The following is a 19769-nucleotide window of genomic DNA, read 5'->3' on the forward strand; positions in this document are numbered from 1 at the left end:
TCATATTTTTTTGTTCATGAGATTTGCCAATATATATAATTTAGGGTAAGTGATCAATCAAGCAATGTGAAATTGTTAGTGTGGAGAAAATTTTGAAGAAAGAGAGGCAATTAATTTTTCCATTGTATCATGTATAAAGATATGCGCACTGTTAGCAATGCTCAAACACTACATCAAGATTCCTTTGTGTTCGGCAGCCCAGCTGACAGTTGGATTTGGCAGTACGCATAGTTAAAGCTTGCAACTGTCTGAAGATTCAGTGTGTCCCATTAAGACAGAATATTATTAATTATGCGTATAACCAAAATGGTAATTAGAACATGTGATTATTCTCTGTAGAAAACTAGACTTATCCATAATACATGCCTAGCTAAAGATGCATGTTGTGATTCATCTATATGATTAAAATTCAGTTTCAGCAGTCATTTTTATGTCTTAAAATTTTAGCCCATGATGAAATTTGGGCTCATTTAAGAGTAAACAAAATTTTCTTCATTTGAAATATGTGTTTGGGGTGTATCAAAAAATGAATAAAGGAACCAAATAAACATTTAAAACTTTCCTCCAAAGGCAAATAAATATATCAACAGTGAGCTTCAGAAGGTTACCAATCACTGGAGTGCCTTTTTTCCTTTTTTGGCCTGATTATAATGACTCAGGGTAACTTGTAAGGAAAAACAGTATCACTTTTTTTTTTTTTTTTTTAGATCCAGTGCAGTAATTTATTTAAAAACAAAAATAAAAACTCAGTACACCAGCACACCAGTAGCCTAGTCAAAAATTCCACATTTTGGAAATCTAAGTCTTTTTTTAAAATATTTTTGCCTTTGGCTATTAACCCTTTTCAATTGATACATTCAACAGAAGAAGACTTAGTATTAAAGCAAATAGCTGCGTGGCTATGGGTTGGTTCTATGGCCCCATTAGATCTCACCTCAGGTGTCTGCATCCCAATGAAACCTGTATGACCATCATATTCAAAATTGCAGCTACCAACCATTCCCCACCCCCAAATTCTCTGTCTCATTCTCACCCCAAATGGCCTGTCGACCTTACACCTTCCTTGCTTTCTTTCATTATAGTACTTATTCTTGATTGGCATAAATTGCGTTGTATTTATTTGCTTATTATCTGTTCCCTACTCTCATAGAATATAAGTTCCATAGAGACAAGCAATTTGGGTTATTTCTTCTCTGCTCTGACAGCGCTCTAAAGGCAAGAACAGCCTTGCCCACAGTAGGTGCTTAACTAATGTCTCATGAGTGAAAATACTGGCACTACATCCAGTAAAATGACCAAACCAATAATTTGGGACCTGAGATGTTGAGTTCAATTTTTTAAAAAAATGACTTTGTTAATTTCTTAATGAGAGAGTAGTAAATTTGATCTCTACCAAGATAAATTAAAACGAAGAGGAAACCTATTTAAAAAATTAAAGCATTTGAAATTTTTTCTAGCCTTTCTCTGAAACATACTTACATTTCTTCCTGTGAATGCTCTGGTCCCGTTGGTTGGTATTTCATTATACTGTCTAGGTTCCTTTAGCTTTATTGGGTCATACTACTATTTATTGTTTGTTACTGTTATGCATATAAAAGTAAATACTTGCATTTTAAGAAAGGCCATACTTGATAAGGTGGGATTGTTTCCCCCTGGATTAAAAAAAAATTACTATTACTATTATTTTTTTACCAATTATTGTCCTACTGATGTCTTAATGAAAGTGTGCCTATCTGTCATCATAAAACTCTACTCCCCAACCTTTCCCCTCCTGAACACATCTGTAAGGATATGCTCATCATCTTGTTTGTACGAGGTGGTTTTCACCCTGGCAGTGATTCTCAAAAGGGGACATATGTCATGTGAAAAACCTCCCAGCAGATTATGATTTGTCGTTCTAGGAAAACACTGCCCTATCCTGTGTCCCTACGGGATGTTTACTCTGATCTCTTTTCTTGGTTGAGACTTACGATTTTTGAAACAGCAATAAGTTGCTATAGTAATTTTATTTTTCAAGACATTTGTGTATGCATTTCAACCTTGAACTCCTTAAGAACTCTCTGGGGGAGGTGGAAAGAGCCTCAGTCTTTTCATAGTATTTCATAGAGGAGAGGAGATAGAGTTTCGTAGATAGGAGCAGAGACTTTTGAATTATACTCATTAGGAATATAATCAAGTGTAAATAACCTGATCAACGTAATTTGAAAAATCCTGGTTCTGTGTTTTTTCTTTTTTTTTCCTCACATAGCAAGAAGTCTAGGTGTAGGTCGCTGTTGTCCTATGGCTCTTGGTGGTTTAGCTTCTCTGTGATTTTTCTGCTACTCCCTCAGTATCATAAAACAGCAGCCAGCTCTAGGGTTTATAATCACATTCAAGTAATGAGGATGGGATGGCCCAGCAATATTTGCTTTTTATATATAATAAAGCCTTAGAAGGCTTTTCCTTTAAAAACCATTTAAGTGTATTTTGCATAGATTTAATTTAAATATTTATAAATTTTAATATACATTTACTAGATGATAGATAGTAAATATATGGAAATATATTTATTTATATATTTTAAAAAAGAAAAGCCTTCCAAGGAAGCTCCAAACATATTTGCACTTACATCCCATTGGCTGGGCCATGTGGCCACTTGTAGCTGTAAGGTAATGAGTCAAGGAACAAGGGAATTAGGAATCAATAGTGTGTGCTAATAGAAGTCAATAAATCTGGATTTAATTTCAATTCTGTCAATTGCTCATTGTATGGCTAAGTAGGGTCTTCATCTGTAAAATGGGGTAATGGTCCCACTCCTTAACAAGATGCTGGGAGCTCCAGTGAGAAGTGTTGAAGCACTTTGCTTTGTACTTACTGAGTAGTCAGTCCAAAAAGAAAAAAACAACAACAACAGTTGGCTATTTTTTTTTAAGATTTTATTTATTCATTTGAAAGAGAGAGAGATCACAAGTAGGCAGAGAGTCAGGCAGAGGGGGAAGCAGGCTCCCTGCCGAGCAGAGAGCCCAATGTGGGGCTCGATCCCAGGATCATGACCTGAGCCAAAGGCAGAGGCTTAACCCACTGAGCTACCCAGGCACCCCGGCTATTATTTTTATCACCATTATCTTGATAGAAAGTAATTGGATTGCACCACAGGAAAAGATAATTTACTAACCTACCATCTTCAGTTGCAAACCCTGTCATTTTGTTCTGCCTCCTACCGTAGCCTTGAGCTTGTGATTCCTCCTCTGTGATCACCGTCAGTATATTCCAGTGACTGAGCTCTCCATCCTTTCTGCAGCCCGTATCCCCTCCTTTCATTGACACATTCTTGAAAAGTAGTCCACTTGCTTCTTCTGTATTCTTGTCATTCTAATCATTCATTCCTCAGCTCTGCTGCTATCTAGCTTTGGAGTCTATCATTACACTGAAACTATTTTCTCAAAGGTCGCAAATAGTTTTCTGCTTGCTCCCATCCATTAGTTCCTTCTCATGCCTTTTATTTTATTTTATTTTATTTTATTTTATTTTTATTTTTATTTTTTTCCTTCTCATGCCTTTTAATCTTTCTGCAACGTATGCAACGTATGAAGCTTTTAACTACTTTCTTCTTTAAATGCTCACCTCCTTTGTTTCACTCGTTATTGACTTTTTCTTCTTTGGCTTTCTGGTCTCTACTTACTTGAGCTCTGCTTTCTTTGTATTCTTTGTATTCTTGCTTCTTAATTTTTTCTTTATCCATTAGTTCAATATTTATTCAGCATCTACTCTAGAGCAGGCATAATTCTGGTCCAAGGGACATTATGTGAACCAAAACAGACAATCCTGCTCTTGTGAACTTAAAATCTAACAATGGAAGAAATTATTTTCATATAATCACTCTAATATGTAATTACTAACCAGGATAAGTGCTCTGAAAGAAAAGAACTGAAGCATGTAAGAGTTTTTGAAGCAAATGAGCTTACCCTAGACTAAGGCAACAGCGAAGCTTTTTCAGGGTCAGTGATGCTTGAGTTAGTATCTGAAGACTGGGTATGCGGAAGGACAGTAGTGGCCCAGATCAGGAGGAGGAATGGGAACATCTGGAAGGCCCTGTGAAGGACAGAAGAAATTGAGAAATACCAGTGGGGCTAGAATAAAGAGAGCAGAGCCAAGAGTGGCCTGAATGAGGTAAGGATGGTCTGGAGAGGGACAGAAGTCAGACTTTTTCCTCCTTGTTTTAAGAGTAAGGGAAAAGGCATCGGAAAACTTTAAAGAAGGAGTGACTTTCTCAGATTTGGTTTTTTTAAAAAAGATCCCTTTGGCTGTGGTGTGAAGGAACAATTGGGTGTGAAGAACAAGAGAAAGGGGTATGTGAGATAATTCCTGGACTTTCTCCTTTTGGAAATGGATCAATGATCTCATTTACCGAGAGAGAAACAATGGGAATAGGAAGGAATATTGTGAGTTTATCTTTGAGTATGTTGAGTTTGAGGTACCTCTGAGACATCCAATTGGAGAGATCAAAAATGCTGCTTGATTGGGAATTTAAGCCAGATGCCAACCAGGAGGTATACATTTTAGGTCATTGCCATATAGATAGGACTTGAGGCTGTTCACAAGAGTGAGACCATATGTAGGGATGGTTTATAGAGTAAGAAGAAAAAAAGGCCTAGGTATGAATCTTGAAAAACAACATACAATGCTTGAGAAGAAGAAGATAAGGTTGGAAAGGAGGCTGTGAAGGAATAGGCAAAGAGGTCAAAGGGAAACCAAAAAGGTGTGATGCCATGAGAATGGAGTGTTTTAAAAAGGGTGGCGTATCGATAGTGTCATATGCTGCTGAAGATCAAGCGAAAGGAGGATTGAAATTGGCCTTTGTATTTAGTGGATGGAGGCCCTTATAACCTTAGCAAAGGCTCTTTCAGTGAGAGATGGAGAGATAAGTGAGAGTTGACCAGAAAAGAAAAAAAGACAGTGAATTTAAACAACCATCTCAAGGATTTAGCTGTTAAGTGGGAGACTGGGATGGAGTATTCAGAGCAGGTTCAGGGAGTTATATCCTAAGATGGGAACGAATTAATCATGTTTCAATATCTTCTTAAACCTAGGCCTCCGAAAGTCTGGTTTTGGCCATGTTCACTGTACTGTCTACTTTTATCATTTCAGTTTTTAAAAAAGATTTTATTTATTTATTTGAGAGAGAGAGAGAGCATGACATGGGAGAGGGTCAGAGGGAGAAGCAGGCTCCCCTGCTGAGCAGTCCCGATGCGGGACTTGATCCTGGGACTCCAGGATCATGACCTGAGCCTAAGGCAGTCTCTTAACCAACTGAGTCACCCAGGCGCCCCTAACATTTCAGTTTTTGCCATTTTGTACTCTAGGTATTTTTTGTTAGTGTTTTATGATATCTATTTTTCCATCGTTTTCTTTTATCCTACCCGTGTTTATATTTATAGAGGGTTTCCTGTAGAAAGATGTAGTTCAGTTTTGTTTTGTCTAACCATTTGATAATCTTTGACTTTTAATTGGGTAATTAGACCACATACATTTAATATGATTATTGATATTTTTGGATTTTTATTTACCATTCTATTTGTATTATGGGGACAAGTGCAAGAAGACATGGTTTCTGTTGTTGTGTGTTCCTCTTCTAACAAGAGAAACAAACACGTAAGCAAATCACAAAAATAGTTATGTGTAAAATCTAGGGAGCACAGACAAAGGAGGCATTCATTCTGCCTAATGTTGTCAGTGAAAGATGAGATGTTTGCAGGAGCTTTTGAAGAACGCATAGCAATCTGACACCTTGTTAAAGGGGAAGACCAATGAAAATTGCTATTTTACTTGATTTGACAAATAGGCCTTATGGATAGAACATATGTTTAATGAATTAAATGATGGAAGAGGGTTTTTTTTTTTTTTAAATATTAGAAGATGTACTGTTGCTTTAGCTCCATTCCCCCTCTCAATTAAAGACAGCCAACCTACCCACCCAGCCTGTACCCACTGGAACCTGACACTGCTTACAACAGTCACACCAAACCCCATCTTCCCAATCCATTCTCCCACCATCCAATCCATGCCTTATACTCTATAATCTGACTTGATTCTGCCTCTGGCCATTTTGCTATTGATGTTCTTATTTGGTCTCTCTAGTATTTGCTATTTAGGCCATTCTCAACACTCTAGCTCTCATTTCTAATCCCTGCCCAACCCCCATCACCTCCTTCCCATGGGCCTTCATCTAAGGTTTTAGAGTCAAGCAGGCCTGAATGTCCATCCTGTCTGTGTTATTACCCATACAATACCCTAGGCATCAGTTTCTACATTTGTAACGTGTAGATACAGTTGCCTACATTGTAGGGTGGGGTTTGAGGATTAAAGACACTGTCTGGCATACTAGTAGATGCTCAATAAATTTCACAATACGTTTCATTTAATAAATCCAGTAAAACATTTTCTGATAGTTACATATACTTCCCACAGCTAAGCTTTACATATAGTTTTAAAAAATACATGTATCCATGAGGAAACCTTTTAACAAGGAGGCAAAGGAACTAAAACAACCCTTGAATCTGTGCTTTTAGCTCATACTAAGTCCGGTATTAATGACAGTTGCTGTTTTCACTTATTTAATGAACTGAGGGCAGTCTGTGTATGTTCATTAACCATCTTTTCTAGCCATTTAACTATGTGAGAATGAAAAATAAATATTCATTATTAATAAAGACCGATACATCATGGGGTTGTGATGCAGAGAAAGAGATTGATCAGACTGTAGATGTGAATCGTCCTCTTTAGAAACTTTATCCTTCTTAAGGTGACATTTTCATTTTTGTCCAGCAACAGATACTAACAACGCTGGAGTGCATCTAGGGCTCTCCTCCGACATGCGCTTGCCAGTATTTTCACATTTTCAGTATGTTGGTCTTTGACCAATTAACGTAGGGCTGCTCTGGGGCTTTTAGCTGGAGTAACAGTAACCAGGAGGGGCTTCCGGGGAAGAGATTTTGAGTCACAGACAGCCCAGGAGAGACCAGGGCAGCAATCAAAGCCAATTACTTGTGGGTGTTTGGGGACCGGCACACCCGTGGCTGGGGAGAAACACGTGGCATTTCAGTCTGCGAAACACGAAATGCCAAACACAGACATGCTGCTCTGAGTTACAATGCTGCAAGCTACAGTATTGTTTTGCCTCATTTCCACTCTGTGTTTAACCAGTGTGTTTTTAATTCTATGCTACTTTTTTTTTTTTTAGATTTATTTATTTATTTGAGAGAGAGAAATAGAGCCCTTGGGAGGGGCAGGGGGCAGAGGGAGGGAGAGTCCCAAGCAGGCTCTGTGCTGAGCGTGGAGCCCGACACGGGGCTGAATCCCATGACCCTGAGATCACAACCTGAGCCAAAACCAAGAGTTGGTCACGTAACCAACTGCACCACCCAGGCGCCTCTATAGTACTTTCTTTATGAGGAAATAACAAATTACGAATTGGAGGAACATTTCAGTTAGTATCTTTGCAGGAAGATATCTTTGTCTATTGTTCAGATTATGTCAGATTTGACAGTTGTCAAGTGGTATCATATTGTTAATAAAGGTCAAAGATTTAGAATATTTTGGTTATAAGAATCCCCTGTCTCTTAAGTTTTCAAATAATTTTTTGCCACATTTGTTTTCATTACATTTCTTGAGAAAGGAAGGATTATTTGTCTGTATTAGTGTTGTGTGGTTCAAGAAGCCGACAATTTAAGTAACTTACTCTAGTTAAGTTGCTCTCGTAAACATTTAAACATTTCATCCCGGTTGATTCAAGATGTTTACTATTGAGATTTTTAACTATTCAAGAAAAAATCATTTTCTTAAGGGAGCCCTAAGCCGTGACTTAATTTGAGAGAGACTGTGCAGTGCTGTGCAGTACAGATAGTAGAGCCTTGCTGCCGGGTTTTTACTTAGAACCCAACAGATTAGAATCCAAAGCCTCTGTTTCCTTGTTTGGTGCTTTCCTATGAGAATGAAGTGTGGATTAAGGCAAATCTCAGGGCGCCTGGGCGGCTCAGTCGGTTAAGTGTCTGCCTTCAGCTCAGGTCATGATCCCAGGGTCCTGAGATGGAGACCCGCATAGGCTGTCTGCTCAGCGGGGGTCTGCTTCTCCCACTGTTTGCCCCCCCCCGCTTCTGTTCTCTCTCTCAAATAAATAAATAAATAAATAAATAAAGTCTTTAAAAGAAAGACAAATCTCTGCCGTCATGGCTCTTCAGGTAGTGGAAAATACACTATGACAAATAATTAAAAAGAATGATGTTGAGGTCAAATCACAGAGCGCTGTGAGAACACAGAGCTTGGGAACCTGAGGGAGCCTTGGGATGCCCCACCTGAGGAATTGAGATCTTGGTTAAAAACATGAAGCAGTGGCTGTTATATATAACTAATGAATTGTTGAACACCAAATCAAAAACTTATGATGGACCATATGCTGGCAGCTGAACATAATAGTAAAAAAACCCATGAAGACTAAGTAGGAGGTTACCTCACACTGTCAGAATGGCTAAAATCAAGAACACAAGAAACAACAAGTGTTGGTGAGGTTGTGGGGAGAAAGGAACCCTCATGCACTCTTGATGGGAATGTAAGCTGGTGCAGCCACTTTGGAAAATAGTATGGAGTGTCCTCAAAAAGTAAAAACAGAACTGTACCCTATGATCTTGTAATTGCACTAATGGGCATTCATCCAAAGAATAAGAAAACACTAATTCAAAAGGGTATGTGCACCCCTATGTTTATTGCAGTATTATTTACCATAGCCAAAATATGGAAGTAGCCCGAGTGTCCAGGGATAGATGAATGGATAAAGAAGATGTAATGTATATATTCAATGGACTATTACTTAGCCATAAAAGAATGAAATCTTGTCATTTGCAACAACACACATGGATCTAGTGAGAGTATAACGCTAAGTGAGATAGGTCAGTGAGAGAAAGAGAAATACCATATGATTTCACTTGTATGCAAAATTTAAGAAACAAAACAAAGACAAAAAGGGAGACAAACCAAAAACCAGACTCTTAACTAAGAGAACAAACTGATAGTTACCAGAGGGAGGTAGGTGGGGGGGGGGGGAATGGGTGAAAGAGGTATAGGGGATTAAGAGTACACTTATTTATTTTTTCCAAAGATTTTATTCATTTATTTCTCAGAGAAAGAGAGAGAGAGACAGAGAGAGAGAGAGAGCACAAGCAGGGGGATCAGCGGCAGAAGGAGAGGGAGAATCAAGCTCCCCGCAGAGCAAGGAACCTTATAGGAGACTTGATCCCAGGACCCTGGGATCATGACCAGAGCTGAAGGCAGATGCTTAACTGACTGAGCCACCCAGGCATCCCAAGAGTACACTTATGATGAGCACTGAGTAACGTAGAGAATTGTTCAATCACTGTATTGCACGCCTGAAACTGATTGAACACTCTGTTAACTACCTAGAATTAAAATTAAAAAAAAAAAAAAAGTTAGGAGTTAACAGGGGAAAGCAGAGGATGCTCTGGGAATGGAAGTCTGTCTGTGTGACTGGAGCAAAGCCAATGAGATGGAGAGATGAGCTGGAGGAGGGGCCAGATACATGCAGCCCTAAGCGCGATTCTCAGCAGGCTGGGCTGACTGTGATGTCTGCCAACAGCTCCATTGCAAACGTCTACTGCCTTTGCTTTATGTATTTACTATTTATTCTCAAAGGTCACTGACATTTGATGCCATAACAACTCTCATTGGACCCTTTTGCTGAATACTGCCTTACTTAGATGCTCATTAAATTCTCCCATATTTTTATCACAAGCTCCAGCCCCTGCCTCTGAATACTAACAGAGCTAAATAACGGAAACATAAAATATCACTAAGTGGGACAGACCGGTCAATGTGCAGACATTTTCCTTTGATCCTTGACATACATATCCAGACTTTTAAAGGTTTCTCATATTCCAGAAACTCAGGCTTTGGTTGGTGTAGTAAATAGGGACCTGAAGGTTAATAATGCATATCCCACTGGCCACACACCTCCTTTCTAGTCTTTTAGTTCTCGTATGATGCAGTTTAAAAAGAGCTACTTTCACGATGAATGATGTCTAGATAGCGACTTAGGGGCATGATATCCTAAATTCTACATGTATATAACATGCACATATAATATACTTAATTATGTAAAAATATAACATATGTCTATAGTATTAGACGTTTTATGTTAGATATATTAGATTTTATATATAAGTATAAATATAAAAATATATTTTTAAAAAATACGTGTTATATAAATATAAATATATATGTTATATAAATATTACATATTTATATAGTTCTATTCCTCACTGATGAAATACTGCGAGGGTCAAGCGTGGAGTGGCAGGAAGGAAAGTTTCAAACTCAGACCATTATCATCAATCAGTGAATTTTCTGTACAATCAGGTTGTAGAAAATACAGATGGTAATTCGACAGTCTAATGCTCTAATTATTTATATTGGTTGTTCAAAGAGTAGCAGTGATTGAATATGCTTATGAGTATCTCTCTTACACTTTTATCTTTCTTACAAAATTGGGTTCTTTGAGGGCTTTAGCTGGCTGTTAGATTCTCAGAAATCTCCCCTTCAGTTTTCTGCAAACAGTTCAGACTCACGGGGGTCCCAAACTGAACATGGTCTTCACCTCTGTCACTCCCCATTTTCCCACATTCTCCATTCCTATGTTCCTTATCTCTGACATAACTATCCACCTTGCAGCCCAAGGCAGGAGCCTAAACATTTGTCCCACTTCCTGTCCGCCACCAATATTCAATCACTCACTAAGTCTCCCTGTTTCTACCACCACAGATGCCTAGGTCCATTCTCACCTTTCTACCGTTGTGAATACATTAACTTTTCTTTGGGTCATTGCAATGGTCTTCCAGTGAGTTTCTGCATATGTAGTTTACCCCTTCTGTCTGCCGTGCTTTAGTGGCAGGTGTTACCTTTCTCACACAGATATGGGCAGGCCACAGCTTGACTCAAAACACATTTTGGCTCTAAACTTTCTTCCTGATAGAGTAAAAATTCTTTATTATAGACATTCAGGTATATGCTGACTCCATCTGGCTTTCAGTTCATCTCCCTGTTGGCAGAAGTAAGGGTTCCCTTTGTTATGCTCATTCATCACGGCTTTTATCTGTCTGAGCACCACATAGTGCTCTGGCTTATGTAATCACGTAGTTGTATAGGTATTACCATATTGTGAGTCTGTGAGGTCATGTCTTACTTATTTTTAAAAATTCATTATAATGATCTGATTTAGGAAGTGCCCGGTTGATTTGAATTAAACTTAATTGGGAGAATACTCCTTCAGTAACTTTTATTCAATACATACTTGTTATGGAACATGTGTACTTTGCACAAACCATAATTCCCCCCTAATTTTTCCCACACAAAATTTTCTGAAATTAATTCTCATCGAGCTATGTTTCATATGCTTCTCTAGCAAACACTTAATGAGAATGAATAGAATATTATTGTGTATTATTGTATCTATGATAAAAATTTTAAGTACTTTCAAATAATATAAATTGTACATTTCATTTCCTATTCACAAACAAAAACAAAGACCCAAAATTATTTGTGACAAGGAACACTTTTTTCAGCATACCGCTTAAATAATTTTAAACTTTGTCAGATTTTTTTGGGACCCCTGCTTCTGTATGTTTACTCTCATACACAGAAATTGACCAGTTTAATACCTTTTACTTACATGGTGGGTACTCAGTAAATGTTTTCTGATAATGGTGGTATACTAAATTAAATTGAACTGTGCATGGGTTCAGTGAGTATGAGGGGTTTATTTCTGAGGTGGAAAGCTTATTTTAAAAAAACGTATTTTCTTAAACCCTTACCTCATACCATCTATGAAAATGAACTCAAAATGAATCAAAGAGCTAAATAGAAAAGCTAAAATTTTTAGTAAAAAACAGATAAATTATGAGCTTGGATTTGGCAATGGATTCTTAGATATGATACCAACAGCATAAATGACAAAAGAAAAAATGGACAAATAGGACTTAATCAAAATTAAACACTTTTGTACATTAAAAAAATACCCCATAGAGTGGGAGAAAATATTTATAATTATATGTCTGATTGGGATCTAATATGTAAGGTACTCAACAACAAGAAAAGACAAACGAACTAATTTTTAGGATGGGCAATGGACTTGAGTAGATACTTCTCCAAAGAAGATATACAAATGACCAATAAACACAGACAAAGATACTCATTGTCATTAGTCAGTAGGGAATGGAAATCAAGACCATGACGAGATACCACTTCCACTGGAGAAGAATACCGTAAAAAAAAAAAAAAAAAAAAAAAAGGAAAATAGCAAATATTCATAGCAACACTATTCACAGGAGCCAAAAGATGGAAACAACCCAAATGTCCATCGATTGATGAATGGATGAACAAATGTGGTCTATACTCAGTCATAAAACAGAATGAAATACTGATACATATTACAACATGGACATACTCTGAAAACACTATGCTAAATGAAAGAAGTCAGGCACAAAAGGCCACACATTATAGGATTCCATTTATATGAACAGGCATGTTCTGTTTCCGTAGAGACAGAACACAGATTAGTGGTTGACAGGAAGGAGGAGGAAGGAATGGAGAATGACTGTTTCATGGGGATGGGGTTTCTTTTTGGGGTGACGGAAAAGTTCTAGAGCTAAGAGGTGGTGATGGTCACAGAACACTGTGAATGCACTTGAGTCATTGAATTGTAGACTCTAAAATGGTTACAACGGTAAATTTTATGTTGAGTGTGTTTTACCACATTAAAAAAGTATTTCTTTTCAGTCTTGGGTGGTATGGATTGAAAGCTAGATTTTTGTTTATACCAAGTGGCAACATGTTGTGCTAGGAAGCAGCATGACAGGGAATCGGAGGAGACACAGGTTCCAGATCAACCTTTGTTAACAACTCACCGTAGAGGTTTGGGAAATAAATCACACAATCTCCTTGGTCTTGGTTTTTCCTGGCTTTAAAATGAAGGATTTCAAGTAGATAAAATCTCAGTTCCCTCTCAGTTCTAACATTCTTCAGCTGAAGTTACCAGTACTGATTTTCACTGTTTAGATTCTAACTATGTTTCATTTTGTTCTTGCTTCAATTCACAACAATCAAATGAGCGCCTGTTTCTAAATTTATAACATAATTATATTTCGAGTTTGGTTATATTCGATACCAATAACCCATTTATAAATGTATACCAGTTCTATAACTCTCACAATATAACTTGTAACAAGGTAGTCAGAAAGTCCCCAACGTAATCTGAAAATGTATTAGCGTATTTGCAAGGAGTATTTCCTTTTTTCATGCAAAGTTTTTTTGATATTTAATATGTTAGGAATGTGAACTTTTAACTCGTCAAACTATTGTAACATATTTGAAAATTATAGTAATTTGATTAAAATGTTGCCTATAAGGCAAAAGGTTTAGTTAATAGAATCCATATGTAATTAAAATGCAGAACTAAATGTAATCAGACTCCAGTGACTAGTGCCTTCGTATTGATAGTTTTACAATGGCCTCTGGGGTTGAAAGTTTAAATGTTGCAGAATGCCACAACACCGTAGAAAACAGCCTCAGCTGGCAAGATCGCTTTCTAAAGACATCCACAGTTACCAGAGGAGATGTGCGTATCGCATCGTGGATTTTCATCATTTTAGGAATATCTTTGGTTGGCAGGTGGTAGAGGCACGTAACTGGTGTGCTGGTGGAGAACCCCACTCGGCCATGCTCTTCTATAAACAGCCCGAAATGAAGGTCCCTGCTCGGAGCCGAGCCATGGCCTTCTTTTTTCTTTCTCTCTTTCATTCTTTTTTTTTTTTTTTTTTTTAAATAACAGGGTTGCTTAATTTGAGTGAATTCATTTGAATCATATGAAATTTATAGACACAACACTCTGCACCAAGCCACAAAAAAAGTCGAAAAAATTTTTTTCCTGAACTTAAAAAAATTATTTTCTCTGGACAGTTTTAAGAGTCGACATCCTGTGTTAGAGCTCTCTAATCATCACCAGCACAATTTACAATCAGAACACACAGAGAGCCGGTTTCGACCAGCTCATCTGTTGATGTTGGCAGGAACCCTTCGTCTCACTGTGTGCAGCTGCCACTCGAGAGTCGGGGGGACTCAGCGGAGAGCCAGAGGAGGGAGGGGTGCAAGGCTGGTCAAGGCATGAGCGCGGAGGCCTGCTTCATTTCAACAGTTGTATGTTGCTTAAAAAAAAAAAAATAGTCTTTTAATTTTACTGCTCCTCCTTCTTTTTAACCTGAAATTAAACAAGGACCTCTCGTGAGCCACTGCGCTCCAGGCATAAGAAATTGTAATGTCTGGCTTGCAGAAACTGTCCCGTCAAAATGTGCTTCTGATTAGGTGGCTTAATTACAGCTGTGAAAACAATGTTGATTTAGGCCTCAAGATTCCAGGGCATGTCAGCCGTTACTAGCTAACCTTGGACGGCATCCACCATTTTAAAACTCTGTACCACTGCAGTCACCCTGCTTGACAACTTTTTATTTAGGCAGAGAAGTTGCCAGAAGCAACACATTTTTATGCAAAATGTTGTTCCATGCGCCATCCCAACTGCACCGCCATGAGTGGTCATCAAGAAGATAGTCAGTTTTGCGCCTCGATCAAGAACGGGGGAGTTCTGTATGTAAAAACAGTAAGTTTTGAACAGTATTTTTAAAGGGTTGAGTGACATAAGAATTAATTTTAATTCCTTTAATTCAGTTTTATTTCAAATCCAGCATGTTGGTTTAACCACCCAATTTTATTACACCTAAATTTTCCTGACAGTTTCATTTGCTGTGAGGAAATAAAATTGCAGTTTTTTTTTTTTTCCAACAGGGGAAATAATGGCCAGTTTTAAAAATGTTACGTTTGAAACTTCCCTTGCCTCGAACTGGTTCAGACGCAACCTCAGTTTACTTTTGGAAGGAAACGAAGCTCATTAAATAGTTTTTAATATTTTAATATAATATAAGTATGCTTTTTCATAGTGAGAAAGCTTATTAGGCCCATGTATTTACACCTGCAGGGGAAGAGAAAGACTTAATAATTACATGGTTCCAATACTTTGGAATTTTCAGTGCAATTGTCACTGACATCATAAATATTGTAACTACATATTTATAGCAGTTCCCATTTTGTTGTATTTCAGGTGTCTAAAACTGTTACACGCTCTGAATGATTTTTTATTTGTCAATATTTTAAAAGGGAACATCAGATAGAAAGCGGTGCCAAAAAAGGAAGGTGGGTAGCTGGACAACAAACGTAAGGAGTCGTAATTCTCATAATAATTTTGGAAGAAACTTGTGCTTAAAAATGCATGATTTATGCCAAACTGAATACCCAAGAGAGAGCTAAAGGATTTCTTTAAAATGAAATCTCCCACACCCAAGACATTAAATCCAACGAAGTGGGTGGTCAAGACACATCTTTTTCTACTAGTCAGACTCATTGAACAATTGACTGACCGGACCGCGTATAGACAAGGCAACTTTTGTTCAAGTTGAATTAAGAGTTAATACGTAGGTAATTAATTGTGAGGAGCAGATGGGGGTGAATAGTTGGGTTGACGAGGCAGGATGTGTGTCTTGAAAGCGAGAGCTGGACCACTGACTCAAAGTAGAGTTTAAATTAGTAACCCCATAATCTAAACAACATCGGTAACATCTTAATTGCCAGATATTGTGTAGGGACATCTACATCTATGTCATCTAGTATTTAATTCAGTCTTCAATCTTATGGACAGAATGTTATTTCCCCTTATTGTAGATGAAGCAACACAGTCTCAGAGAGGTGAAGTAGTTTGCCCCAAATCCTGCTGTTTGGAATCCATAGTGAAAAGTCTATCTGTGTGTCCAGAACCCAGGCTCTAAACTAAAGGTGGAAATAGAAAGTTTTCTTGGAAAATGGATTCCAGGTTATGAAATGGCAGGGAAGCATTAAGAATGACCAAGCTTATGTTGAGCATGCCTTTAGGCTGGTAAGAGACAAGAGGATTTAAACTTGAATAAAAGTTTTACAGTTTTCTGTGGAAAAAAAGCTAATTTTTTTTTCCTTTCAGGAAAAAAAAAAAAAGCGACTATGTATGAAGACTGACAAATTCACTAGGTCTATGACCTTTTACCTAGAACAAAAGGACCTTCCTTTTCCCTTCTGCTTTACGTACAGAGAATTGAAAGTGTACATCCTTCCATGTTATACTATTTTGAAGTTTGGATATTTGCGTTTGTTCTTAAGATTCTACGTTAGCTGAGAAATTGCGAAGAAATAGCTGTCTTAGTTTCCCAGAACTTTGGCTTAGGGCATACTTTGATAGAATCTGAATTCAGCTTATTCTTTTGGATATCCTTTTGTTCTCAGTGTTTGCCTGACACCAATTGGAAAGATACCCTTCCAGAATGTAAGGGGCCAACTAAGGTTACAGCTTTATATTTCTAGTCTCCACCATCTTATTTCTCATGAGTTCTAACTAAAAATGTGAATTTGATTGAAAAAATGTGTTACATACATTGTATACACTGTAGATTATATCTAATTTTATCATGATGGAGAGATTGTGTTGGTACATCATTTTGTTAATCCCTCCTGGGAGCTTATGACTTAATTTTAAAAAGTATTTTATTAAATAATATTGGATATTATAGATTCTTACGATTATAATTATGTATTCCCTAGATATTTTGGCCCTTTTTTTTTTTTTTTTTTGGTAATACAACCTTTTTTTTGAAGAAGAAGAAGAGAAAAATGTCTAAGAAGGAGCTTTGAATCTAGATTTGTATGTAGATCTAAATAGCTGTTCTATATCTTACTCTTCATAGATAGAGATATTCATTTTTTGGAGTATTGTTCTATTTTGCCTATGGAGTAATTTTATTTTGAAGATCTTAGTTCATATACTTATATTTCCTAATCCATATTTATTTGAATATAAAATCCTCCAATTCCTTAAAATAGGCTTAAGTGTTGTTTGTAAAGCAGGTAAAAAAACCAGGAAATTTCAAGTAAGGTTATTAAAATTCCTCAGCTTTTAGGTCTACATTGTTTCTTCTTTCAGTGGCACTAATAACAAAAGGCATTAGGTGTGTAGTCATATTTTTTAGCAATAGTCCGAAGAGTTTAATTTGGTCACAATTTCAGCATATGAAAAAGACTAGGAATAGAAATAGAAATAGAAACTGTAGTAAGTAAATCTCATAGTTGTCTTTATCCCCATGGGGGAGGCTTTTATAGATTTTATTTATTTATTTATTTATTTATCAGAGAGAGAGAGAGAGAGAGAGCACAAGCAGGCAGAGCCGTAGGCAGAGGCAGAAAGAGAAGCAGGCTCGCTGCTGAGCAGGGAGCCCGATGCAGGGCTCGATCCCAGGACGCTGGGATCATGACCTGAGCCAAAGGCAGTGGCTTAACCGACTGAGCCACCCAGACGTCCTGGGGGAGACTTTCAGAGGACAGATTTTCACTTCCTATCCCAACTCCAAGCAGGGTCATTTTACTTTTATCTCATTTAGAAATTAAACTTCTGAATAATATTTCATTTCACAAACGGGTTCTGCTATTACTAAGTTTGAAAGCCCCTGTTATGTCAAGAAGACATCCAGGAACAGTGAGTGACCTGTTAAGAAGTGACATGTAGACATGTCATAAAATAGAGATCATGTACTGAAGGCCGAAAAAAAGCAAGGCAAAGCAAAGAAAAAGAATGAATAATGTGATGATAACTTCTGTACTTTGTAAAATCATTTTTACTTGCTTTACGGCTGCTCAAAAGCCTAAAACTAAGACTTATCTTTGTTTCTTCCAACAAATATCTTTGCTTTACTTTCTGCATAAACTTTTCCAGGAACTACTTACTGGTATAAGATCTTGACTGTTGATGCTGATTTTTTGTCATGAAATGTATAACTTTCCATCCTTTGTTTTGGGGAGAATAGTGATATATATAATTTTGGTAAAAGCATATAGTGAAACTTTGAAGAATTAAAATCATATATTAACACACATTTTACAGCCCATGTGTAGTTTGAAGAACATCCTAGACAATATAGAGCAGCCTAAAACTCTTTTAACTAGTCATGTAGAACCAAAATACACAAATATTATATAAAATAAGCTAATTCATTTTTTTAAAGATTTTATTTATTTTGTTTGACAGACAGAGATCACAAGTAGGCAGAGAGGCAGGCAGAGAGAGAGAGGAAGGGAAGCAGGCTCCCTGCTGAGCAGAGAGCCCGATGCGGGGCTCGATCCCAGGACCCTGGGATCATGACCTGAGCCGAAGGCAGCGGCTTTAACCCACTGAGCCACCCAGGCGCCCCGCTAATTCATTTTTAAGCACAAAATGCAAAGACCTGATACAAGGCTACCGACTCTAGCATCTGTAGGGTTACCAGTGTATTACATTTTTTTTAAACAAATTAGTAAAAATTAGGACCATGCTCTCGATATCATGAGAATTGTATATACTGGTTCCTTTGCTTGCAGTACTGTTTTATGCCCTTTACCTACTTGATTTTTTTCCCCAAGTTTTAAATCTCAAAGTCTCCCCAAAACACCTATTAGGCTGTTAACAACATTTACGGACCTTATTGGAATTGATTGTTGATTGACTAACACAAGTACTGCATGAATAAGAGATTGTTCTCTTCCTAGATGTTAGTGCAATACCTGGGACATAGGGCATAGTTTGCAAAAGTTCCATCACACCTTCCAAATTATGTGGCCTGACATAAAGTTCACCAGCCTGTTTGGAAGTTTGAACTATCAAAAAGCCAAGATTGTGGCTGTGATTGGTTCTCTGTCTCTGTGGGTTCAGAATTTCTCTATTCTTAAGATCATCTGTTACATCTGTTGTTATTTAACAGATTGTTTCTCTGGTCTCCCTCACCCCTTTCCCAAGAGAAGGAAAACAGGAAAGGAAAGAAATTTCTTATAGGTGGTTGGATTTGAATTGTTCACCTGAGATCAAGGATTGTGTCTTTGATTCAGTACGTAACATACTATTGGAGTACAATAAATAAGTAATAATGGTGTTGGTGAAGAATTCACGAGTAGACCATCTGTAGTCCTTAAAAATAAGAATGAAAAATACTGTTCTTTTAAGTTCTAAGTTCAAGTAAAGAGAGTGTTTATGATACATTTCTGAGTTTCATAGAAATCTTAATTCTGCAACAAATAATACTTATGTCTTGACATTCCATATTCCTAAGAAAAAAGACCAATTTATTTTTCTTTACCATGAGAAATATAGACAAAGATACAAGGTGTTCTAGAAATTTTAAACTATGATCAAGAGCTCTTACAACATTAATGGCCATGTAGAACAGTAAATTTAAAAAAGGAAACAGAGCAGTTTTAAGAATCTGGTGGTAGGAATGTCAGCCCACCTGAGAATAGCTCTGAACCCTGAACCTTAGCTACTGAGCCCCAGCCAGACTGGGTAAGGATTCACATCCCGAGTCTAACTGCTGGCTGTCTTGTCAGCTCTGTTTGATGTTAGTTTTTCCTCTTGAAGATTTCCCGTTTCCTCTCAAGTTCATGGCAACGTAGTAATGATTCGATACTACATGTATGTTTCTGAGCATTTTTTTTTTAAAGATTTTATTTATTTATTTGACAGAGAGAGATCACAAGCAGACAGAGAGGCAGGCAGAGAGAGAGAGAGGAGGAAGCAGGCTCCCCGCTGAGCAGAGAGCCCGATGTGGGACTCAATCCCAGGACCCTGAGATCATGAC

General features: G+C 37.4%; 1 protein-coding gene across 5 annotated transcripts in view; it reads left to right on the plus strand.

Annotated features, from left to right (window-relative positions):
- CCDC171 (coiled-coil domain containing 171) overlaps window positions 1–19769 on the plus strand; it is a 303028-nt gene that overhangs the window by 258969 nt on the left and 24290 nt on the right. The gene's annotated exons all lie outside the window — the stretch shown is intronic.

This window comes from Lutra lutra, chromosome 13 (assembly GCF_902655055.1).
Source record: "Lutra lutra chromosome 13, mLutLut1.2, whole genome shotgun sequence".
NCBI classification, from domain to species: Eukaryota; Metazoa; Chordata; class Mammalia; order Carnivora; family Mustelidae; genus Lutra; species Lutra lutra.